This window comes from Emydura macquarii, unplaced genomic scaffold, assembly GCF_026122565.2.
Source record: "Emydura macquarii macquarii isolate MOO-44397 ecotype Brisbane River unplaced genomic scaffold, CSIRO-AGI_Emac_v2 contig_3287, whole genome shotgun sequence".
NCBI lineage: Eukaryota > Metazoa > Chordata > Testudines > Chelidae > Emydura > Emydura macquarii.
The window spans coordinates 5,780,769-5,806,840 of NW_027133424.1; the positions used below are offsets into that span (position 1 = coordinate 5,780,769).

The window sequence follows — 26,072 nt, forward strand, 5'->3', positions numbered from 1 at the left end:
CAGGGAGCTGGTGCCGCAGAAGTGGTGTACCTCATCTCATCTCTAGGCGAGGCAGAAACAGAGGGACCAATTAATTCAGGAACTGGGGGAGGAGGAAGGAAGCTCAAGGCCCCATCCGAGGGTGTCAGGAGCACTTGACGAAGGCATAATTAAGTTGCACTGTCCTTTCTGTGACTACAGGTTAGTGTTACACCCCCTAGGCAGAGACACCGAGGCTCGTGGGGAAGCAGTCACTCGCCCCAGGACACGCAGCATTAGGATTAGAATTAATTAGGATTAGAATGCCAGCGTCTTCCCTACCCTGCTGCAATTTTGTGCTGTGCCATTTTACTCAGGTATCTGGGCACCAGGAGTCAGATGCCTGGGACCTAGAGCCTGCCCTCTTCCGGCTGTGGGTTTCATAAGAGAGCCAGGACCTGCTGAGAACTGCACAGTCACCAGAACCAACCCACATAGGGAACGGACAGCAGCGGCTCTGGCAGCCGCTGGTTAAAGTGTCTCTTGGGGGGCTAAAGGGGAGGAGGAGGTGAGCTTTGGAGGGAGCACCATGTCGCCCTCAGCTGGAAGGATGGTGGGTAAGATGCAGTGCTTTTGAAGCCTGGTCTTTGTAGATGAAGGGTTAAAGCATGTGCAGTGTGCTTTGTATAGGCCTTCAGAGGTCCACAAGGGAACCTGAGGTTCCCCAGCCACCACTCCCTTCATGTGGGGCAGAGGAAATTCCCTCCTGGATGCATTTGTTGTCCTCAAGATTCCTCCACATCCTTGCAAATTCCTCCCAAAGGCCTTTCTGCACAAACGGGCGGGGTGTGTGTGGGAGGGACATGGATGGGTGGATGCCAGCTAATATCTTTGCGCCAAGCTGTGGTGAATAAAAGTGCTGACTCTTCTGATTTTCATCGCAAAGCTCATGATGTTTGGTGGGTTTTTTCCTCAAAGCCCCAGCTCCTGGAGTTGGGTCATCTCAAGAGGGGCTCAGCTGTCTGTATGATGAGTAAATTCCTAGCTCTCCTGGTTGCAGAGAGAAGCTTGAAAATGTGACACCACTTCGCCCCCTTAAGACTGGAAACCTAGAAGACAAATAAATGGAACTCATCATGTATGTTTAAAAATGTCAGGAGGTTTTTTTGTTCTGGTTTTGAATGCTTACTCCTGCCTTCTCTCAATGTGATTTGCTTATGGCCGGTGAGAACGTAACCCCCGAAGTTGTCCAGTGATCTCACAGGCCCAGTTCTTGGGTGTGTGTGGCAATTCCCTGTGTCCCACCAAGGTCCAGTGGCACAGATCAGGGATTGAGGTTGTTGGGAATTATCAGGCAAAACTCCGCTAAAAACTTCTCGTGGCTAATGAACTGTGTACCCCAGTTCCCGTTAGGAAGTATAGTAGTGTATCAGGATGTCTCAGGCCTGTACTGGGATGTTAAATGGGGTGGGTTCTGAGTTACTACAGAGAATTCTTTCCAGGTGTCTGGCTGGTGAGTCTTGCCCACATGCTCAGGGTTTAGCTGATCACTATATTTGGGATTGGGAAGGAATTTTCTCCCAGGCAGATTGCAGAGATCCTGGTGGTTTTTCACCTTCCTTTACAGCATGGGGCCTGGGTCACTTGTTGGCAGATTCTCTGTAACTTGAAGTCTTTAAAGCATGATTTAAGGACTTCAGTAACTCAGTCTTAGGTTAGGGGTCTATTACAGGAATGGGAGGGTGAGGTTCTGTGGCGTGCGGTGTGCAGGAGGACAGACTAGATGATCATAGTGGTCCCTTCTGACCTTAAAGTTTATGAATAGTGAGGATAAAAACAGACAGGATAGGTTGCTTGATTCACTGCACACTGTCCAACCTGCAGAAAAAATAGCATGTTATCATGTAATTAAAGACTGTTGTACTGAACTCAAGCAAGGGGGCAGAGTTAAGGTGATACAGTCAGTCTTCATTTCTGACTTTTGAGTGCTTCATTTTGCAGCCTTGGTATTTCTCTGATGTCGCTTTTTGTATGTGCTAAAATAACACTGTATAGTGGTACATTAAGATATAAGTACTCTGACAGTTGTATTGTATATAATTGCACAACAAACAGTTGTCACACAGTATATATTAATTATGCATGTTACCATATACACAGAGTATATACTAGCTGTGTAAAATTCTTTTCATCCACCTGGGGCAAGTAATTTTTTTTATAAATGAGCAAATTAAAGTATCGTTAGCTTATTCATTAGCATCTGGGTAAGATCAGGTATGTAGCTTTTGTCTCTGGACTGATGAATTTTCACAGCAGTTTTGCAAGGCAGATGTGCACACATCATGCTCTGGTTCTCAGTGAATGTACATATATGTACACCTGCATGTGAGCACGCATGCACGCACACCCCTACAGTGATCCTACATCCCTCCATGGAACGTGGTATGTACGTGTACACAAATGCGATCACCAGGGTATGCATTCTGCATGACGTTGGCCACTTCCTTCTCACTGACACACTTCGGTCCCCCAGCAGCTTAATGCTACTGATAATCTAGGAGGAGGAAATGGGGATGGGGCAGTGGATATCTTTGAACTACACCTGTTTCCACACTCGACCATTCATCCACTGCCCCCAATTTGCTGGTGCTGACACATGGGGGAGGGGCGGGATGGTTCTCATGAGATGCATTGACATCACAGCTTTAAATTCCTTTTTGAACCCAACCCAGGCCGGTGCCTGGGTGGCATTAGCCAGGTGCGTCCTGCTTTCACATACAGCACCTTGAAGGAGGAGGGATGGGTTTGGTTCCCACTCCCTCTTAAACTGATAAATGGAATTTGTATGTTAAAATGATGATTTAATTGTATTTTCTTTTCTTTCCCCCACCCCAGTCAGTGGCAAGCACAGGGCACCAGCAGAAAGGGGCTTCGTGAGCTGTCGCTTTGCATTGTGCGGATGGGGAAAGGTCTCTACCTGACTTATTTTGTCCCCTTTGCTTAGGCTGTCACTGCTGACAGTCCTCATGTTTATTTCATCTAGCGTGGTAGCTGTCTCGTTTCCCTATCCTCCGATGTCATTAACGCACAGAGAGCGGGCCCTGCAGTGCTGCACCTAATGAATTCCACTGTGGCTGTGCTGTTCCACACCTTGTTACCAAAGCTCAAGGTGTCAAATTAAACCCAGCCTGAAAAAAGAGAATTAAAAAAAGGCAAGAGGGGAGGGTGCATTAAACCATCTTGAGGGGGGGTGCCCGCAAATGAGGAAGGGGTGTTTGCCCAAACAAGACCCTTTAACTGTTCTCTCACTAATCATGGGAGCGCAGTGTCTTCCTCCCCCATGTGGATCTGGTTTGGTGGCTTTTCATTTCCCTTTGATCGTTTCTTTGTTTTATTTTAGCCAGCGATTTCTTTTCATAACTCTGCAGGTCACAAGATATGGTGCAGGAAGTGCAGCTGCTGATTGCCTTGTTAAATAGCGGTGACTTTGCTGCTAAAATTAGAGCATGTGCGTTCCACGCATCTTTACGGGGCTGTGGAAGCATTGGTAGGGATGGGGAATGAAGCACTTCTGTGGGTCTTAAAAGCTGGATTGATGTAGCTAATCAAGCACTCAAGTGGGAGTCCTCTGCTCTGCTCCCCCGCTGTCTCTGGATTGACAACCCTGTGTTTTCAAAAAACATGAGTCAGGGACCCCCACTATTGTGAGATTGACCTAAAAATCATGAGGGTTAAAAAAAAAACCCAAAACTTTGGAGTTCTTTTCATTTTCCTTCTTGGGTACGTTTTCAAGCTTTTTTACACCCCCATCAATGGCTAAAAATGCATATTGTTTTGAAATAGAAGCTGCAGTTGTCCCTAATCCCATGACTCCAGGAGCCAGGTCTTTAAGAAAAACACCAAATATCCTTTGACATGTGATAAAAGTGTGAGAGTTGGCCATGTGGTGTGTTTCTTTGTTCCACCATTAGGGATTGGGGGCTGCACTGGTGGCAGGTCTAGCTTTGGTGTTTGCCCTTAATTTTAAAAAAATAGAACTTTTTTTGTTGTGTCTGTACAAGGCCTGGCACAATGGGGTACAACCTAGCACTGGGACTCTTAGGTGCTACTGTAATGCATCTAATATATAATGTATAGCACCTGGCACATGGGTCCTGGTCCAGGATTGGGGCGCCTAGTTGCTACCGCAATACACCTAATACATAATGCACAGCGCATGGCCTGCTGGTTCCTGGTCCAGGATTGGAGTCCTAAGCGCTATCACAATATCTAGCACAGGTCCCAAACACGACAGCCTGCAGGCTTATAGTGTAGTGATATAAGCGGTTGCTGTGAGGCTGCATGTATCATTGAGGGGGGTTGGGGGATGGGTTGGGGGGATGGTGGGAGTAGTTGGGCAGAGGGGTGGATTCAGAGGTATTTTTTTTTTGCCAAGCTGAGAGGAAGAGGCTGAGCCTCCGCAGGGTGTGGGGAGATGCCTCTGTGCATTGCTGTGGTGATGGCAGCCCCCCCGCCCCACTCCTTCTTGGCTTTCATTGATTTAAAAGAGTTGTGTAATGCAATTATCTCCTCCTGGCTAGTCTTTGTCATTACCTCTGCTGCTGCAGCAGTGGTGAGCACATTAATGTGGAATTAGTAGCAGGATGAAGTGGGGTGGGGGTAATGCCGGGGAGGGAGAGAAGCAACCCCTCTGAAAATGAAGGAGAGTGGAAAGTGCCCTGTGGCAGATGCTGCCGCCTTCCCGTCTCTGAGGCCAGGTCCGGGTTTCAGCCTCTTGGCAAGTCAAAGCAGGTGTTGTAGGAGACCGTGGATTACTTCTCATCAGCTGAATAGCTTGGGAGAGGGCTCCCAGGCTCTGTCATGTCTCCCGGACACAGCGTGGTGTCAGGGGCAGTGCAGAGGGCCCTGGTCCCAAGAGGAGCTCTGGGAGGGATTGTGCGCCAGGGAGATGCCAGGCGAACTGACGCTGCCCCAGCATGCTGGGGTAGTAGTACAAGGAGGGCAGGGCTGGCTTGGTGCTCCATGGGGTGACTGCAGGGAAACAATCAAAGCAGCCATAAAGGCAAAGGTTTTCCAAGGTGACTTGTGTTGTGTTTTGTTTTGTGTTTAGGGGCCCAACTTGAGATGCCCCGAAAGGGCCTGATTTTCAGAGTGCTGCACAACCAACCTCCCAAGATCAGGGCCCTCTGGGGGGCGGGTGGAGTGTCTCAAACTGTGTACCCAAGGTCACCGGTCACTTCTGAAAATCTTGCCCCAAATCACACATCTAGCCGTGGTTTATGGTAAGGCTGGTCATTGCATTTTTGCCAGACAAGCACTATCTACTCTTCATCCATGGCGTGGCTTGCTGTATTTACAGCTGGGAGGGGTGTGGATTCCTGATTGCACGTGGTGCTATGTGGATTTGACAGTTCAAGAGCCAGACTTGCAAGGTCTTGCTTGGGGAAGCCACATTCAGATTGATAGGTAGGAGAACCACTAACATTAACCTCTTGGAGATACTCTCTGAGAATCTCTGTTAATAAGAGCAAGAACCCAGTGCCTTTGTGCTAGGTGCCTGCTATACCCTCCCCCCCCCCATCTCTCTCTTCCCTCCTCTTCCTCATCTGAAACTGGGCCAAGGTCACTGCTTGCCCCCCACCAACCTATGCACTATCTGTGTGGCTCTGTATTCCTGGGGGCCCACGTGGCCAAGGGGGGGGAAGTCTTTGGTTTGAATTTCACCTGGTGCTGGTGGGTTTGACTCTGCCATTTCTGCAACTCCCCCGTCATTTCAGGTGGCACTTTCAGAACCGACTGAGGAATTAGCTCCTGGTTCTTCAGCGCAGGCGTTCCCTGTGTGGTGATCACTTCTCCTCACTGGGTTATCTGAGAGGAGTCCTGCCAGGCAGCCGTCTACAGGTGACTCTCTCGCCATGTGGAAACTCCTCACGGTAATATCCTGCCTCCTACGAATCACCCTGCTTTAATTGTGGATTGTATTGCTAAGGGTAGAGAGAATCGCTTACTCAGTGCTCTTTCTGCCTTAGCTCCATGTACGCTGCTGGATCTGCAGTGTGTTGTAGGAGAAACTGGCCTCCTCTTTATTTGACTCAGAGAAATTAGAGACTGAGAAGACGTATCAAGTCCATCCCTCCATTAGCAATTTGATTAGGCTTATTCCCTGGGTCTATTCTTCAGTGCCTAACTCTGCCTGTCGAAAATAACTCATGTACCGCGACTTCTTTTGGGCCTCCTTTTGGATCCAACATCCTTCGTTGAAGGGGGCAGAGGTCAGAGCTGTAGCAAAGTCTTGTCTGTTGCTTTTTCTTTTATTTTCCCTCACCTCTGAGGTTTGTTGGATGAATCAGCTTCCTTCCGAGGGAGGAGGGAAAGGGGCGATGGATGGATGGCCCCTAGGTTAGCCAACTCCTGGAGCATCTGCCATTCCGTGGCATTTCAGCCCCGTGATGTGTCAGCGAGGTTCCATTCAAGACACTCCCCATTGTGCTGGCTGAAACACCTGCGTCTTGGCTGCCAGCGTGTGACCTGTCAAGCGCCTTCCATGAGCAGAGGGAACAGAACAGGGCGGCCTTGTGCTGAAGTCAAACATGGAGCAGCTTGCTAAGCTTCCAGTTGTGTGCAAGGCTGAATGCTGACTTCTGCAGTAAATGAAATGGGGAGGGGGCAAATAACACAGCTCTCCCCGCCCCCTTCTTCCCCCCAAATCCTCTGACCATTATTTTATCTTACCAGGAAAAGGGAAGGTGGAACCTGATGGCATTGAAAATGGACATGTTAATATTTAAAGACTTCTACCTGTGTCGATATGTGGGAGACGAGCTGCTTTTCAGTTCATTGCCTCGCTGGAATTGGTAGAGTTTTTTCCACTCCCTCCACCTTGACAGGATGGAAAGTGCTCTAAATTCCCAGTGCACCCTCTTCGTCTCAGGGGGCTGCTCAGCACTGTTCTTTTCTAAAAAATAATAGTAACTAATAATAATTATATGGAAATGTACATTTCTGTTTAATGCATGTCATCCCGATGGAACCCCCTTCACTCCACAGGCCTAATCAACTGTGATGCGAGCTGTACGTAGGAATCACTTTGCCTCCCACCGAAATGCCACCAGTTCCAGTTTCACTCCGCACCGCAACCTGGCACAACTGGGTAGGACAGGAAGTGAGGGAAAATTCCATGGCCAATTGACAGTGCAAGGGAAATGGAGAGAGGCAGAATTTAATTACCTCAGTTGGAATTTGGCCAGGACACCAAGGTTAAAACACCTCTATATTGCAAAAAATGCCGTGGGAGGATTAGCTGTCATCATTCATCTGCAACTTGGCACCTCTCACAGCAGAGTGCTCCCTAGCATTCTTCAGATGGGATTGGGATCGGGATCAACCCCTCCTGCATCATAGAGACGGGGATTAAAAATGTCCCTGATGCTTTTTCTAGAAAGAGGATTTCACTGGAGTGAATATGTGTGTGATATTCCTGTTTCCATATCCCAGAAAGCCATGGCCTCTGGAATGGAAAAGTGTTTCTGAATATCTGAGCCCTCTCTCTCAACATGCCTTGTTATCCTCCATTGGCTGGATCCCAGATCCTGCTGTCCTTAGGGTCTTTTACACATGTCTGATGATCTTAGGCTCACACTCTTATTAAAAGTCTGATCGCTGTCCCTTTCCTATGCCCCAGTTCTGGAGCTGGGCATCTTCCCTCAGCATCTGTACAGAGGGGCCCGATCCAGGAACCAGTAGTAGGCAGCTCCTGCTCCTCACTGGTGGGTTTGGGGTCCTGTCTCTACAGATTGCAAGGCTCCAGTGATCCCTTCCCCTGAGGCTTATGTTTGTGTGGGATGAGGGGCTGAACTTGGTGCTCCCCCCAGCAGCTGTTTAGGGAGTAACATACTCTGTGTCAAGGCTACTGTGCTCTCAGGTGGCAGTGGCTGAGTGGCACAGGTCCTGCAGGGTGAATGGGATTTTCAAACCCAGCACATAGACTCCCATTTAAGTATTGATCTGGCCTGAGCCTGCTTCACTTGGGAGGAGTGATAGGATCGTAGCCAGAGGTGGCATGACTGCACGATCAACAGCTTCTGGCAGGGAATGGGAAATGGAAGACAACCACCTCTATATTTCCCATTGGCCAGCACACTTTGCAGTCCTTTGGACTCTGCCACTGAGCTCCCCTGGGCATACCATTGTGGGTGGATGACCTTGACATCTAAGAGCTAGAGAGAAACTGAGTTAAAGGGACAGACAGCAACCATCATGTTCCCCGCACCAGACTGAAAAAGCAACCCCTTTTTGATAGGGACCTTTGATAAAAGACTAACCCTATTGAAAAAATAAACAACTCCCAGAGCAGCAAAAAGGGGTAAATGCAACATAAAATGGACTCAACAAGAGAATCGATCTATTATATGAAGATATTTCCTCTGCTGCCAACATAGGTTTCAAAATGCAGCCAAGTTGTCTTGATTTAACGGGTTCAGACTGGGTGCTTTTACTTTACTGTAGACAGAACGACGGTCTTAAAACCTGCACTGTCCTCTTCTTGACAAGCACTGTAAAAATCAAGGGTTTTTATTATCTCCGCAGGAGCTTTTATTAGGAAAGAGTGATGTCATCTGCGTTAAAGCTAACTTCCAATAATAGGTGTGAAATAGGTGTCACGGGTTTGAGGCAGCTCTGGGGAGCGCAATCATAGCTCTGGGATGCTGCTGTCATTTATCAGGGATACATTTGGAAGTTCATGTTCTTGTTGAGAGGGGTTTTTTTTGTTTTGTTTTTAAACAGTGTCAAGTTGCAAGACTAGAGATCTTATTGGACACCTGCCCAGTAAGTCATTTGCCGTCTCTGTTATTTCCATTAATCCAGGAGGACTATGGTGAAAGTCGTCTCCTAAACGACGAATACAGCTGTGCTAATCTTCCCAACTCTCTGTCAGAACTGTTTTGACTACATCCGGAAGGACAGTCGTGGAGCTAGCGCATGGGGCTGGGAATGGTGCGAAGTGGGCTCCATAATTGTCCCGGCTGCAGACTCCTTGCATAAGCTGGGGCAGGTCCCTGCAGAGTTTCTCCCTCTGTTCAATGAAAGGTTTTGTGAAGCAAAGCTCATTAATGTCTGAAAACCACTCTGGGCTTCTCAGACCGAAGGCACAGTTGAAGGGCAAAGTATTAATAACTGTTGTTGAGGTAAATGTTGTCTCTACATCCAGGAAGTGGGGCTGGTAGATGCATATCTGCCAGATGCTTCTGTCCATAGGTAGTAATAAGACAACTGCGAGGTTAAAACATAGGGGGAAAATAGTAATTCCCATGGAAGTCCGTTCAGCTGTCTTCTCCAACTGCCATCTTTCCTTTAAAAAAAAAACTATGGATTGAAGTTGTGATGAGCAGTAAAATCTTTGCCTGGCCTTCTGCCTGAAGGCACGGCCATGCTGTATTTTCTGTCCCCACCATAGCCAGTGGATAGCACTATACACGATGCCCTGGCAGAGCTGTTTCTGTCTTCCTTGATTTGGCAATTTATTATTTTTTTTTGGGGGGGGGGGTTTGATTTCTGTAATATCCCACTGATCCCAACCCTCTCCCACCACAGAGGAAACAAAGAAATACTTGCAGGCCTGATTTCTAGGAGTTGCTGAACACCTGCAGCTCCCATTGTAACTGGGCTCTGATTACCCCATTGCTGCCTGCTGTATGATGGTTAGAGAGGCAAGCAAAGGACTGCAGTCATACCCCGCTAGACCTCTGTTCTCTTTGGAATTGTGTTTATGCCTGGGTTGGCACCCGAAGTCTTAATTTGCACCCAGACTCCCCCACTGCCTTGTAAACGGACATCCAGGTAGACGGAGGAGAGTTCTCTGTGTGTGAGGTTAGCATGGATAGTTCCAAGGCTCGTGCTCCCTTAGCTTTGCCTGTGGGATGAACGAGACGGTGTGCCTGCATTTTCCCTATATATAGAAGTGAGTTTCGCTGAGCTCTTGCCCGTGCATGACTGCCGTTCTCGACCTGCTCCTGGTCTCCTGAGATACCCAGCATGCATCATGATTTGATGAATGGAGTAGCCAGGAAAGGGAATATAGTAACTCGGCAATAATACCTCACTAGGGGCATCTGCCACACATGGCTGAGAAGAGCTGATGAAAGGCAGCACTGGGCTCTTTGCTGCTGACAGGTAATACTCCAAGCCAGGCAGGTACTCTAGCAAGCAGGAAAAAGTTGGAATGGGTAGGGGGGACTCAGATCTGGTTACAAGGCACCCAGATTTGCCTCTTCCTGCCACCATCCCCAACTTCTCCATGGGAGTTTCCTCTCTATGGTGTCCAGGGTGTCATTCTAGGTCTCCCCTGCTCCGGTAACCACCAGTTCTAGGTCTTTCTTACTGCCCCTCTCACGATGCTCTGCAGATCTGGTTAGCTGGCATGTCCACATTCTCTTTCTATGACTGTTCATGGGTCCAGTTTATCCCCTGCTACAAGGTTCCTGGGCTGAGATTCTCTGCTCCAGGATGGTGTCCAGATCCCTCTGTGTTCCTCTGATTGTCTGTCTTATCCCCAGTCCAGACGGCCTACATCCCGTGTTTCCTTGGCTGATCAGCTATGGAAAGACCATTTGCAGTGAGAAATCCAAATAGTGGCTCTTATGTGCCCTACAGTAACTCCAGCCAGCCAGGCAGAGGCAGTGTCACAGCTGGCGCAGGCACGTTGCTCTGAGACTTCGTCAAAATGCTGAAGGCTTATCATCCTTCTCCCCCCCCGCCCCCCCCTCCAAATCCTGGCTATGGCTGCTCTTTGCTTCATCCAAACATCTTGGAAATCTGGGCCACTGGCCCCGCCATGACGCTGTCCAGCCCGAGAACCACACCCCTGGATTTTGGCAATAAGAGGCGGGTTGACCTTGAACACCGTGTCCCCTTGCTAAGCAACAGCCTGACATGTTGGTGACAACTACAGTCCATTTTTCCCGCTATCACCAGCTCCTGGCTTGGAGATAGGGCTGGTTGGGAGAGCCTTTCTATGTAACCCACTCAGGCTGCAGCTCATTGCAAGCACACTGCATAGTTGCCTGTCCCCAGAGCTCCGATACCTGCATGGCTGGGAAATGTTTCATGGTGCCAAGCAGGAGTAAGGTCACAAATCTACAACTTGCCAGCCGGGTTTGAACTCCATCGACTCCAGCCTGCGCCCGTCCGGCTGCTGCAGGGTCTGGCCTTGCCTTTGGTATCTTGCCTCTTGCTCTGGCAATAGCCTACTAGCAAGGAGAGTCTCATCCTGCATCATGCACTTGGCTGTTTGTGCAGCACGGCGTGGGGGGCGGGGATGAACACCCATTCATTACCGACCCTCCCAGTTGATCTGCTGCTGCCCTGAAGCACACGATGTGGTTCCTTTCCATTTCTCCAGTCGCCTTCAAGTGTAACCCCTGCTATTAAAGAGCCTCTCACCATCCAGCTAATTAGACACATGCTGGAGTGGTGATTAACCTTCAGCCTCCCTGCTGCATTGTGCCCTTAGCTGGCTTGTGCCCATCTGCAGTGGTCAATCGCTGCGTGTACAGCTCACTGTCTGAAGAGGCTGAGGCTGGAGGAGCAGGGACCCCCAAGCCCAGCTCAGTGACTGAGGGTATATCTACACTGCGCAAAAACACCCTCACAGCAGCAAGTCTCACAGCCCCCGGGTCAACTGGCTCGGGCTTGCGCTAAAAACTGCAGCGTGGACGTGCTCAAGTGGGAACGTCTACACTGCTATTTTTAGTGGCATGCCGTGAGACCTGCGATCAGTTGACCCGGGGGCTCTGAGACTGACTGCCATGCTTTTTTGTAGTACCCAGAGCCTATAGCTCCTACTGCTGGGATGCAGACCCACTGGGACAGCCAGCAGTGCTTCACTCGAGGGTTGAGGCTTTAGCTACTAACCCGGATGATCTCAGATACCCAAGGTTGGAGAGCCAGACGTGCAGTACTGACCGGGGGAGTCACTGAGCAACATCAGCCGCTTGTAATCTTGTCCCATTGCTTATTGCACCTAGTCCCCTCCCTACCCCCTGGGAGTGGGCTATGGGGGTGAGAAGAACCACAGTGAATTGTAACACAGGTTCGTACCCCCCTTGCCTGGCGGGGGGAGGGTGTCAGCCTGCTGCATGAAGGGATCTAGAGGGAATAGTGATGCCGGAGAGTGTATTTTCTGGCTGCACCTTTTAGCTCAAGCCATGCGATCACCATTCGGATGTGGATGTTTTTAAAGTCAGGCCTGCAAGGGAAGCCTGCCCATGAGAGTGGTCCTCTGGCTGAGGTAACTGAATTTGATGCCTAAGAAGATGAAAGCCTAAGAGAGCCAGCTAAGTGAGGCATAGTGCAGTAGGTGTTAGGGGCCTTTCCTTGTAGAGCTCTGCTGTTGTACTTAGCTCCTGATCAGCCATACCCTTGCTGCGCCAGCCCTGACTCTGCACCCAGCAATGCTAAAGGCACTTCACTCCTAATGTGTAGTGAGATGCACTCCTCAGGCAAGATGCAGAGGCTGCCAGCTGAGCCACTTTGTATGGTGTTTTATACACATGCCTGCTCCAGGGGAGCAGCCAAGACCTCACAAACTCATTCTACACCTTGTGATTTAGGCCGGATTTGAGCCGGGGGTGAAAGGGTCAGTGTGTGAATCCCACTAGTGCCCGTCCTCCCTTGCTGATGCTTCCCACTGTGTTATCAGAGGGATGTGGCAGTGCCAAGACAGGCTCCTGCGCCAGCGTGGCAGCAGCCACAGCCCTTAGCTTGTTAGACTGAAAGAATGTGCCGTTTTAATTAATGATATGTAAATATCCTTGAATGGGCTGCATTTGCATATTAAGAGAGATTTGCGGAATCTGCGGAGTAATATATTTTAATTAAGGATTAATTAAAAATAATGGGAATTTCATTTCGCCTGGCAGAATCCGTTTAGATCTTAGCACACGTCTGCTTGGGACTCTGGTCTGAGTGCTTAGCATCCTGCATCCAGCAGCTGAGACCGACGTGCCTGCATTTATCCTTTTCTAGCTGGATCTCAAACAGCAAACACAACAGAAAGGGGGCAGGCGGCTATTCCCTTCCCTGCGTCTCCTCTTGGCCGTTTTTTGGGCTGGTTTTTGGTATTCTTTATGGTAAAGTAAGTAAATGGCTCTGAGACACGGAACACTAGTTGTGTTGGCAATTATGTTAATGGGATGCTATTAGGCTATGATTCTATATGAGCAATTGGGGAGAAGAAATGCCTTACTGAGAGAGAGTGATACAACAGACGTCTGTCTTATTGATATAGCTCCAGTGGTGCTTTCTGCATAATTACAGTCGGCCACTTTCCATAGGTGGCGGAGAGGCTGGTGCTGTGTGGTGGAGGGTGGGAATTTGGGCAGCGGTGAAGGGGGAAGAGCAGCCAGTTGCTGGCTGTGCTGTGGAACCCAACGCACGTTCACGCCCTGTGTTTACACACCCCTGAATTGCACCTCCATACTCGTGTGGCCTTCTAAAGCCTAGCGTGTCTCCCCCTCTGCTTGCAAGTCCGTGCAGGCAACCATGATGCTCAGTCTGTGTATTCGCGAACCAGTATGTGCACATCTATCTACTTCATGTCCATGTTCGCACGCATCCCTACCTACCTACACGTTCCCCAGAAGCACACTCCTTCACGTGCACTTGTTCAAAAGACATGCATCCCGACTCAGTCTTTCTGCGTGCACACATCTACTCCCTCGTCTCCATGGGGCACACACGTGTATCCATACAAACCCTCTTCTCCCAAGCTGCAGTGCACCCCTGAAATTCTCAATAGGCTGATGCAAAGGACCCCCAAAGCTCTGCTGTAATAGACTGGTGTTTTTAAGTGAGACCCCCTGGGCCATTTGATGGCTTGTGGCTTAGAAATACCTTGTGCAGAAAGCAAGCGGTCAGTAAATAACGTGCAACAGGGTCTTGGGACAGCCAAGCTCTCCAGCAGGTGGCGACACACCCTCGTCCTAGTGTAAAGTTCCACTCCCCATTTTGGGCTGGGGTTTGGGCTCCCCATCTCTCATCTGGAGGAGGCTTTTTCATGCCTGACGCGGCCTCTGACTTAGATTTCTCCAAGTCTCTTCAAAATCCTGATAGCTTAATCTATTTCAAGAATTTGAGTGTGAGCATTGTGGGGGGGAGGGGGTACAGTGAGTAAAGGGGTGGTTGACAAGAGAAGAGGATGGGGTGGTGAGCATGGGTCAAGGGGTGAGTGAAGTGGGTCAGGTAGGTGGTGGGTGGGGTGGCGAGCAGAGGAGAAGGGGGATCAGGGTGATTGAAGAGGGAAATGGGGTGGGTAACTGGTAAAATGGGTGGAGAGTGAGATGGAAAGTTGGTGAGGGGGAAGGGGCGGGTGGGGGCGAGGTGTGGAGCACTGGAGGAGGAGGATATGGGGGGTGATGCAGAGGGTGGGAACACGGTAACGTTTCCCTTGCACTCAGCTGGCGTATCTTGCAAATGGAGGAAAATGCAGTTTGTGGTAAGTGTCCCTTAATAAATAACCCCAGTGCCTTCTTCCCTATCAGCCGGTGACATCCTGCATTTCTCTTCCCCGTTGCACCAGCCCAAGACATTTAATGATGTGGTGCTCCTTATGGGATGTGATGTCCATGCTAAATATCTCCAGCCTCACAAAATGGTGGGAGAGGAGCATCTCACCCCCCTTCTTTAAAAGATGTTGCACTGAGTGCAGTCATGTCGTCGCTTCCCCCTCCCCCCCCCCAGCGCTTTACATACAAATCCATCCACCCGCTAGTTCTTGGTCGCTGGAGTATTTCATTAACTGAACGAAGTAAAAAAATAATCAATTTCAGATGTTCCCAGTGTTTGTAGTAATGGTCTCTCTAACCATTCTGATTAGCCGAGTGAGATGGAATTTTTCTTTTAAATTACAGTGCGTTGACATTAAATATAGGCAAACTTTGTGTGTGGGGGAAGGGGACCAGCTTTACATTCATCCTTGTCCTTCTCTTTGCTGTTCATCACTTGCTTCATCTTTCCATCCCCCCCCCCTCCCCCCACTGCCCAATCGGGCTTAAATCTCCAGTGAATTCTTTTGGCTACCCATTTGATTTTTTTTAGTATTATTTTTCCACATTGCTGACCCATCATTAGGTTGGTGGTTTTATTATAGGACCAGACTATTTCTAGGAATGGTTCTGTAGCGCTTTTTGAAAGTATAAATGTGCATTTAGATCAATAGCAAGAGACTCTGCATTTGGAAACAGATTTAGTTTATTTTATTTCATTTTTGCCCTACCCTCCTTCGATGGATTGGTATTTGAATTCCCAGCTCAGTAGGGATCTCGTCAAAATGACTTGCTTGCCCATATGCCTTTACCTTTCCTTTCTTCCCCAGACCCTCTTGTACTTCCAAAGAATGAATAAATTAGGCTCAGAGGAGCCCACAGTGGATTTTCCATTATTAATTTTTCTTTTTATTTATTTTTCATGCATTTCCCTCCCTCCCACTTCTCTCTCCTTTTTTCTTTGCTCTCTTTCTCTCGCTGTATATGAACATCTATATGTAGGTGTAGCTCTTTCTTTCTAGATATCTGTGTGTGTGTTTGCAGTATAGGAGCTGTTTGTACTTTTTCCTTTTGATAAGCTGTCATCCCCCTGGCCCTGCTCAGGGATTTGATCAGCATGATCTCTCGACCCCGTGGAAGACATTAAACACCCTCCCAGACCCTTTGCTCTGTCTCCATCTCTGAACCTTTCACTTTCCTTTAATGAGAATTTCTCCTAATTATTTCAGTGGCTGCAGCACAGGGACCGCAGTGTACTTAGATCTCGATACTGGGACGTGACTGTTATGCTGATAAAGGCAGAGATCAATAATTTAGGCCCCAGCTTTAATGGCAGCACTGAGAGCTTAAGTGTCTGCATTCAGGTTTAGTCCTGGAGGTTCCTGGAGTATTAATGATTTCCAGAGGAATTTCCCTCCCTTTTTCTTGAGCTGCCTTTGCTTTTTCATATGCCCCGCATCTTTGAAAAGCTGTTTGTTTTTTTTTAATTTCCTTCGCACTTCCCTTTCCATGCTTATTGGCACAGCCATATAGCTTTCAAGTTGCCCCTGAATTGCCCTTATAAGATTCATCTGGTTATGTTCTGGCATGTCTAAAAGCTGGGGTGGGTGGGAAATCTCTCTCTTCCTGTCTCACTTTGTAGACCAGACAGATCTGCCCTGCTTGGAGGCTAAACAGCAAAGCTAGGCATGGATCATATGTACATAGGGTTGTTACATAGAAATTTATGCTATCAATGGATTGTTGTATGTCCTGTAAATATAGATTATATTTATTATCCTATATTTCTATATATAAAATCAGTGTTGCAACACCAAACTGATTTAGGAACCTAAATCTTATCTTCAAAAGGGATTTAGGCATGTAGGGGACTAAATGCCTTAAAAATGTGGGCCCAGAGTAAATTTATCCTAATGCAGAGGGCTGGGCCAAGGGTTTACCCCTGTGGAGCTTCCCCATTCCCTGCACATAGTGGAGGTGGGCATTGGGGTCAGGCCAGGAGATGGGCTGTCTGACACACAGCTACACATCCTCAGTAACCCCCATCAGGGACAGTAGTGGTAATTGCAGCCGGTTGGCTGGGGCAGCGGACACGGAGGAAGGAGTTTCTTGCACTTCTTGCCCACTGCCGAAATGAGAGGGGTAAATTCCCTCCCATGTTTGGCTCCCATTCATGCAAATTCCCGTTTCATCGCAGTTTTGAATTTGCCCCAGGCAGGAAGCGCAGCTGGGTGCAGCCAGGTCATCTTGCATCCCCCAACGTCCTGTTAGCATGCAAACCCTTGCCAATTGCAAACAAAGGGGTTGGAAACAAGCGCAGCTCTTCAAAATCTCCTCCTCTCCCTGTATACCTGCCAAGACCTGAGGTCAGGCTCCGCCTTGTCTCTGCTACAAGCCAGGATGGTTTAGAAACCAGCAGCAGGCTGGATTAGTGTTTGCTAACTCGCCTGGCTCCTGCCCCAATAAGTAGGCTGGGGAATGTGGTCCTGGCTGATAGATAAGACATTGAATTATTTTCAAATACTGTGTTTGCAAATGTCACTGTTGCTGTTTTTAAGGACAGGTTGTGCAGCCCGGGGAGGGCATGGGTAGCGGGCACTGGGCAGATGTGTGTGTTGGGGGGGAATTCACTTCCGCCTCCCCATCACCAACCGCTGACCCCCAGAGGCTTTGAAGTGGCCCATGCAGCCCCTGGTTGGGGAAGAGGAGGATTTGTGCCCCACTCAATCCTCTGCTCCCACTCTTTCAGGCCTCCTGTACCCTGCCACAGAGCTGAGCTTCACAGCATGCCCTAAGGAGACACCCCCTCTGCTGCTTTGGGCCTTCCCACATCTAGAGGAGGGGCCTGGGGCTCTCTCTTGTTGAGCTAGGATTGCTTGCATAATTTAACAAAAAATGCTCTCTAGAAGGTTTTGCTTCCTCTACCTATCTCCCCATGGCCTCACCGCTGCAGGAGGCTCACACTGTCTTATAAGTGACCTGCCTCAGTGTACCCATCTGTAAAACGAGGAGCATGGGGGTGGTGTGTGGTGGGCTGGGTGTGTGGAGAAGGTAAAGTGGTATTGGGGAGGAGGGGGAGGAATAGGAAATATTTAACCAGTTGTCTTTCAAGTCAATGTGGGCCTTTTCTGCTTATTTCCAACTATCTGCACTTGGGCATCAGGAAAGATTTGGTTGGTTTGAAAAAAGACGACAATCGATAAAGGACACTGGGGGATAAAGACTCTCTGAGTTGAGGACTCAGGGCATTTAGCCACTAGACACTTCTGCTTGGAAATGTGGCTTCATGCACTATCTGGTTAGTGGGAATTTTGCTTGTTTTATCCCCACCCTGATCGTGGGGAGTGTACTTAGATTACTCTTCTCTGAATAGCTCTTTAGTAGCTTTTCTGTATGTTTGCTACAGGGCATCTCTTCATTGCACTGTTAACTTGAGTTATTACATGCGTATTGCCCCTTTCAAGTCCCATCCACACACACAGACCCTTAACTTGAGTGTGGCGGTGCTTTTATCTCAAGTTGGCCAGCCCATCAAGGGTATAGGCTATAGTGTCAAATTAGCAGAACTCATCATAGCCACTTTATAATGTGGCACAGGCTAGTCCTCCAGGGCCTTCCCACAATTCCACCTCCCCATGTACCCCAAAAGAACAGACAAGTTCTCCAACAGTTCACTTGGAAAAAATTCATAGAGCAACTCAGCTTGGTGTAATGCCAAGAACCATGGGATATGCCTCCCAGGAATCTTAGCATCATGTGTGAGTGTGCGTAGCACCAGTTTGGACAAAATAACTTGAGGTTATTTCAGTGTGGCCGCTCTCATTTGAGCTAGGCTGACTCGAGAGGAGTTGCTTGAGTATAGATGTCAAGATTCAAGAGTTAACTCTGCAGTAAAGACAGACCCGCTGGGTCCCTCCCTTCCTTCTCCCATCCCTGGTCACCCCTTCAGAGATGTAGCAAATGCTGGTTGAGAAACCCTGTGTGCCTGTCCTTTAGAACAAAACTGCCCTTCCTTTTTTTTAAAAGCCAGATTTTAATCAAGTTTGTTATGGTATGAGAAATCACGTGTCTCCCCCTCACACCCCTTCACTGATTCCTCTGAAAGTTTCTGCTCCAATCATGTCAGTGTGATGCACGTGATGCAGGTTTCATGGAACCCTGATTATCTTGTTTTTTTAAAGGAACATTCTAAATATAAAATACATTTCAAAAGCCTCTCCTGAGGTTGCTGATATTATCTGAGACTGAAATATCTTTGATAATCTGAATTTGTTTGCCACCGTTGATCGTCTGTCATTTTCTCAGGGCTTTCTGCTTGGACAGTGAGGCTGTACTGCTCAGTTCACTGGTTCTCCTGCACTAGCCCAAGGCTGCTGGAAATCCAGATTCAAATCTTAGGGTCCATGTTTCCTGCATCTGTGTCCCAGGTTCACTGTGCCGATTGGTGAATACTCTATTGCCAGCTCGAAAGGTTCCAGATGTGTGAACTAGGCCCCTCAAATCATGAAATGAATTGAAATGAACAAATGCAGTTTCTTCTTGGTTTTGAGCCTTTTGGGTTCATGTTTTCAAGGTCTTCTCCACAATCACGTGGGGTAGAAATGTACTTTAAAAAAAAAAGAAGGGGGGAGGGGAGGTAGCTGAAATGACGAGAGTTCTGTAGCACTTTAAAGACTAACAAATTTAGTTTTAGCAGGCATCAGCTGGAACCCACTTCGTCAGATGCAGTGGGTTGCAGCCCACGAAAGCTTATGCTTGCAGAAATTAAATTTGTTACAGGACTCTCGTTTTTGCTGTATACAGACTAACACGGCTACCCCTCTGGAACTTTTCACCATTTTTACACAGACACTTTGGGGTTTAAACTGTCGTGTTTAAATCTCAGACAAAAGAAATAGATTAGCCTGTGGTCCCCTAAGCAGCTGTAGCATTCAGGAAGCTGCCAGTCAGGTGGGATGGAATGGGAAACAAGTTCTTGCATGATGATGGAATTCTGTCACCATGGGGCATGGGTATCGTCTGTGAACATCCAGGGGTAAAGGATTAAATGAGCTTCCCCCTTTGCTCTTTTCTTTCATCATGCACCCAAAAGCCATGCTGTAGGATTGGTGGAAATGGAGAAAGAGGAAGGGAGCTTTTAGGACTGCATGGCCAAAGTGTGAACGGTGGTGGAAATATGACCTGCAGTTGCCATCCTCTGCAGTATGGAGTTGAGGCAGCTGGAGGTGACCGTTTCATCGTGGAATGCTGCATTATAATTTAAGTGGTACAGGCACATTGCACGTTGGGACCTGCTCTCTCTAGAAGCTTCCCCTCGATATTCAACAAGAGCTTGCTCCACAAGGGGAGGCCATGTGGCCTAGTGGCTAGTATATTCAGCTGTGACTTGGGGAGGAGCTGGGTTCTATTCCCAGCTATGCCACTGCCCGTCTGGGTCACCGTGGGCAAGTCACGTCCCCTTTCCGTGCCTCAGTTTCCCCATATGTAAAATGAGGATGATACTGACCTCCTTTGTAAAACACTCTAGATATCAACTGGTGAGAAATGATAGGTGGGGGTATTTATTTTTTGACAAGTTAGTTAGAGGCCTGCTTCTGCTCCCGTTAAATCAGTTGCAAAACTCTCATTGACTTCACCGAAAACAGGATCTGCCCTAACTGTGGTCTTCTCTGGTTCTGGTTATTAGTTAGGCCAAGTTTGGGTGCAGCAGTGCTTTCAATACATCCAGGGCTTGCCTTGGAGAAGAGAGGCCTGTTCTGGACCAGGGACAGATGGGGACAGCTGCAGCTTTTACTGGCCACCACAACGTTGCTAGTGAACTACAGAACAACTCTACAATATCCCGCATGCTGCCAAGATTTGTTGGGTAGCCCAGAGCAGCAGGAAATTGCTACTGAAATGTTAATAGAGACTGAACTGCTGGCGGAGGAGCTGTGAAGCCATTTGTGGAAGGAGCCCAGAGAAGATCAATGAAGACACATGCGCAAACCCTAAAAATCCCAAAGTGAATAATCTACCGTGTGTCCAGGGAAGGAGATTAATCCAGCCCAGGTTCAGCCTAATAGGGCTATTGGGGAGTGGGGAGCATGGAAAGGAAATACTCTAGGATTTGCCATAATAGAGCAGACCACGGATCTTTGTGCTCTGCTACCCTGGCTTCAGAAGAAAGGAAACTTTCTGTCGGCGTAACATGTCAGCTATCGAAGGCTTAGTTCTGCTGGAATGTTGGCCTTTGCTGAAAGGGGGATGTAGGTGTGTGCGTATGAACGCGGGGGTTTTATATACAAAGCGTGTTGTGTATGGGTATCTGAATGAATACACGAAACTTTGTAGAGGTGTACCAGTGGTGAGCAGTTCCTTTCACTAGCTGTTTCTTTGGAGTCAATGGGAGCGTGCTCCAGGGGATAAGGCACTGGGCTGGGAGTCTGGAGACCTGGCTTCTATTCCTCGATCTGTTATTAGCCTGCTGAGTGACATCTGGCAAGTCCCTTCCCCCTGCTGTGCTTCTGTTTCTCCTCCTGCCCTTTGTTGCCTGATCTGTTTAGATTGGAAACCCTTTGGGGCAGAGACTGTACAGCATCTGTGCACAATGTGTGGTGCAAATATTAATAGTAATAAAATAGACACAAACTTAAAACTAAAGCTATTTCCAGACACTCTGGTGATGGGGAAGCTAGAAGAAGGGGATGGATATACTAGGAGGCAAACAGTAGCGCTGTAAGTTTAAAGACAGAACTCCTGGTGCATCGGAGGAAGAAAACTGAAGACATCCTTCATGTATATGAATCCAGCATGATTGCTGCTGGACCTTTTACTTCTGAGAGAGGCAGGGCCATCTGAAAGTGAGCACATTTAACACTGGTAGAAGGCAATACTTTTTTGACCCAACAAACAGTTAGCCTCTAGAATTCATTGCCACAAGGTACGATGGAGGCCAAGGGCTGGAGTGGATTTAAAAAAAAAGCACTGGACATTTATATGGCTAGCAAGAATATCCCAAATTTTTATAGGAAAGATTTTAAAAGGAAACCTAAGAGTTGAAGGGATATAAACCCTCCTGTTTCAAGGGTCAATCAGCCACTAAATAATGAGGCTCAGAAAGAAACTTTCCCTGCAGTTGGATTCTCCCTTAATCGCTATTGTGGGCTTTCTTGTATCTTCCTCTGAAGCAGTTGGTGCTGGTTGCTGTTGGAGACAGGACACTGGATTAGATAAACCTGTGGTCTGAACCAGTATGACAATTCCTGTGTTTCTCTGAATTGAGAGGAAAAACGGGGCTTTCTCCACAGGAGGCAACTGAAGAGCAGCACATCTGTGGCACAGAGGAGGCTTTTTAGAGAGTAAAGTAAAATGTATCATCTTAAAAAATTCCAGTCTTATGCTCTTTGCGCTTGGATTGAAAAATAGTTTTAAAATTGGCATTTGGGCTGAAAGAGATAGCAGTGGGATACCAGGCCCAAAGCCAGTAACTTTCATCCTGCAGTTTGGTCGCTCTCTTTCAACCTGTGAAGCTAAAAGTTCTTGCTTCGTTCTCCACTGGTGTAAACTTTTACAACAAAATCCTCGGGGTCTGTTGAATTACACCCAGGATTGCCCTACACCATTCGAGAGCTTGTGATCTGGGGTTCTCCGAGGTAGCCTTCTGTTTCCAAATTGGCCAGCAGGTGATCACCTAGCATGACCAGCATGACTTCTGCCTGGGAGAGCAGTTTGTTGCGTAGCTTGCTTGAGCAATAACTTCCTTAACAGGCGATAGATGGGGAGCAAGTGGGAGATTTCAGATGATCCCCTTGTTCTGTGCTTTCTACTATCAGTGAAAGGGGACACCACTTGTCTTGCAGTGACTATAAGATGGAAGGACCAACTCCAGAGAGGGCTCAGAGGTGGTGGACAAGCACAGCAAGGCAACACTGATGACCTGTTTACATGATGAAATGTTGAGATATGATTTGATGCAGAAAATAACCATGGCCATCGTGTGATTGATGACATTCTGGCAAGTGTGTGTGTGTGTGTGTGTGTGTGTGTGTTTTTATTCAGCACCTGTGTGTTTTGATATCATTGTCCAAGAGAAACATGTTCCATATGGTGGTTATTTATTTGTAGTGTGGTACATAAAGGAAGCCTAGTCGGGGATTATTGTGCTAGGTTCTGTACACGTGAATAATGAAAAAGACTGTCTTTGCCCTGAAGAGTTTTCAAATCCCCCTTGTTCTGGAGTCTAGTCTCTGGCCGAGTTGTGCGTATCTCTTCAATGCAGTTAGCCAGGTGTTATCCCTTAGTCCCCCTTCCGTCCACATACACCATCCTCTCACATGAGCTTGGTGGTGCTTTCAGTCCAGGCTAGCTGGCCTGGCTGGGATGTGAGTTAGAGCCCACTTGCGCTGGTAACCCATCCACTTTGCAGTGAGGATGCAGGCTAACCACTAGTCCGTGATTGGCTTTCCACAGACCAGGTCTCCCACAACTCACTTTGAATTCACTAGAGCTTACTGCAGCACAAAGGATCACTGAAGACCTAGCGTCACACCTGGGGAACGCAGCACCAATCAGGACACCGAAAATCGAATGTGACTTGCAGCGTGGCTGCTCACACCTTGGCTAGGCTAACCTGGGTGCTGATCGCCCAAGTTGACTCTGCAGTGAAGACATACTTTTGATGAGGGGTGCTCGTGTTTAAGTGCGAATAATTGAGAGAGGGACACAAACACACAGGCTATGATTCCTGCATTTTTCCCCACTCTGTGGGGAGAAGTAGGTTCTGTGTTATCCCCAAAACCAAATGGAGATGGATGGAAGAGGATTTGATAGGAAGAAGTGCTACATCTGGGTCTGCATCTTCAGCATCTGTAGGCAGCTTCTTTCCAGCTCTTCCCCCCTGGAAAGTACAAAGCCTTTAATGATTCAGAGGGTAGCAGAGACCTTTACACTGGAAGAGAGTGCCTGTGCATTGTATCAGGGCTAAGCAGGGGCTTAATGGAAAGAGACTTCTGCACCAGGGTTGGGCTAGGAAGTGTCTGTGAGAGGGGGTGAAAGGGGGGGGGAGGGGGGACAGGTCTGAGTTCCTAAAGGTTGTTGCCTGTGAGTTGTTATAATCTTAGCTGTTTTTTTCCCCTAGGTTTCTTTTAGGGTCGCTGACCTTTTATAACTGTGTTTTGCAGCATAAACTCACGATGAAAAATATGTTGCTATGTCCCGACATTGTCTCTCTCTGGGAACCAAGACATGGCCATTGTGGGAATACCTCCTACCAGCCCTGAAAGATTTTGGGGGCCCTATGGTTTGCAGGAACTGGGATTGCCCCTTTCAAAATCTGCATACCTCCAGAACAATCAAGAGAGGCTGAAATCCTGGCAGGCATTAGCCCTTGTTTCAGCAAACTACTTAACCACATGCATGACTTTAAGCACATGAATAGTCCCGTAGAAGTCAATAAGACTAGTCATGTCCTTACATGCTTTGTTGATCTGTAGTCCTGAGCTGTAGCATACATTCTATTTTAAACCTATTTCTAGGCATTGATTGTTTTAAAAACATCCTTTTTATTATAAAACAAGCTAGTAGTGAGAGGAGAGAGATGAGACAGTTCTGCTGTCACTATAACATTCTCACAAAACACGTTACACAAAATCAAGTGAAAGGCAGAGCTTTCATAGTTGTACCTGCCTCTATATTTTATATTTAAAAAAAAAACCCAAATGGAGACAGTAGACTGAGAACTATAGAAGAGGCCTTCACATCTCTCTTTTTTTAAGTTCAGCGCTGTTCCCTGTGAGCAGGGTATTGTGAGTGTTTTGTTAAGAGCAGAATAATTCTAATGATACAAATAAAAACTTGAGAGACTGTCAGAGTATCAATCACTTACAACGATGGTCTGGGTGCAATTCCACTGAATTTGGGGTGGGCAACACTCATTTATTCCAGCATTCTTTTCTGCTGTCCTTTTAAAATAGCCTTGTAAGTAAACCCCAGTACTATCGATTTTTTTTAAATTGGAAGAATTTAACACTACAATATTTTTACTCACCATTTATGCAGTTTGTTTACTCTTTGCACTTCCCTCAGTTTGGACAATGAAATTAGACTGGTTAGTTTAATTTTGTTTATAGTCCATTTCATCTTCCATTTCTCATGGATTAGCTTTAGGCTGCTGCTTTTGGGTTTTAAGTGCTGCAGAGGGAAGTTTCAAATCTTCCTGCTAACCCTCCCAGAAAACCTGTTCTGATTGTGATTACTATAAAAAACATTTATAGCAGGAGCCCCTATCCCCTTTTAACAGAAAATATAGATTTGGAGCTTAAGATCTAAAACCTATACATGCCTTACATTCGCCTTTTACTATGCCAACATAAAGTGTCCGGCTCAAAGATCTTACCATCTGGGTCCTGATTCGGCACACCACTTAGCACATGCTTCACTTTAAGCGAGTCAGTGCTCCCGTTGAGTCAAAAATTGTGAACCCTACATTATGCTTGCACACCATCACTCAGTTTGCTCTGATTGTGTTATAGTCCTTTCCCCCACCATGTGTCTTTCTTGTCTATTTAGATTGGCATCTCTTTGGGGAAGGGATGGTTTCTTACTCTGTTTGTAAAGTGAACAGCACAGGGGGACCCTGAGATTGGACCTCTAGATGCTACTGTAATACAAATAATCATTTGTTTTCTCCAGCAAATCAGTCTCTCTGAGCAAGGGGACCAAACAGCCCTCTTCTCTTACATGCTTATAGAGCCCTCCTTACTGTACTAGCTGAGAGTCTTGTGACCTTTAATGTATTTATTCTTACAACACCTTTGCAAAGAAGTGCTGTTCTCTCCATTTTACAGATGAGGAAGTGAGAGCGAGAGAGATCAAATGACTTGTACAAAGTCATGTCGGGACTTGAATATAGGTCTCAGGAGTCCCAGGCTGGCACTCTACACTGGACGGTTGTTGCCATCCAAAGCCCTTCGGGTGGGTCCCTGCAGGGCAAGCTTAAGGCACAATAAGGGGGAGTCCTGGTGGCAGTTGGTATTGTCGTTTCTCTTCTCCACGGGCAGCCATTCCAGCACGTTTTGCCAGCCACGCATTTCACTTCACAGAAAGAGGGAGCGTGAGAGTGAGTGTGTTCCCGACCTGATGGGAATTTAGTACAATCTTTCCCAGATCTGGTCTGTACGGAATCATTTGGGATTCAGAGGAATTCAGAAATAAACCATCTGGGCACCAGTGCCTAATGTCGTTGATGCTCTGTAGCACTCCGCGATATCCGTACCACCTGCTGCCTGAAGCCTGTCCTGCTGGGAAACCAGCACTGGCACACTGAGCATGTAGCTCCAACGTGGTGGATGTGGAAGTCCCTTGAGCAAGAAGAAACGCTGGTCGTGTATTTCTACAATGGTAGCACCCAAAAGACTCCAGTCAGGATCAAGGCCCCTTTACAAGCATGTGGGGTAATGAGGCCCCCCCACACAAAAAGCTTACAATCTGAACAGACAGAGCAGCACAGAAATAGGATCTCCGATGCACGCGTTGTCTTAGTAACGTGAGGTTTTAAATGTTGGTTCCCCTCAAATCCTCCACCGCCCTGCCCTC

At 47.7% G+C, this 26,072-nt stretch overlaps 1 protein-coding gene across 5 annotated transcripts in view; it reads left to right on the top strand.

Moving 5' to 3' along the window:
* PBX1 (PBX homeobox 1) overlaps positions 1-26,072 on the top strand; it is a 245,477-nt gene that overhangs the window by 75,871 nt on the left and 143,534 nt on the right. The window lies entirely within an intron of this gene.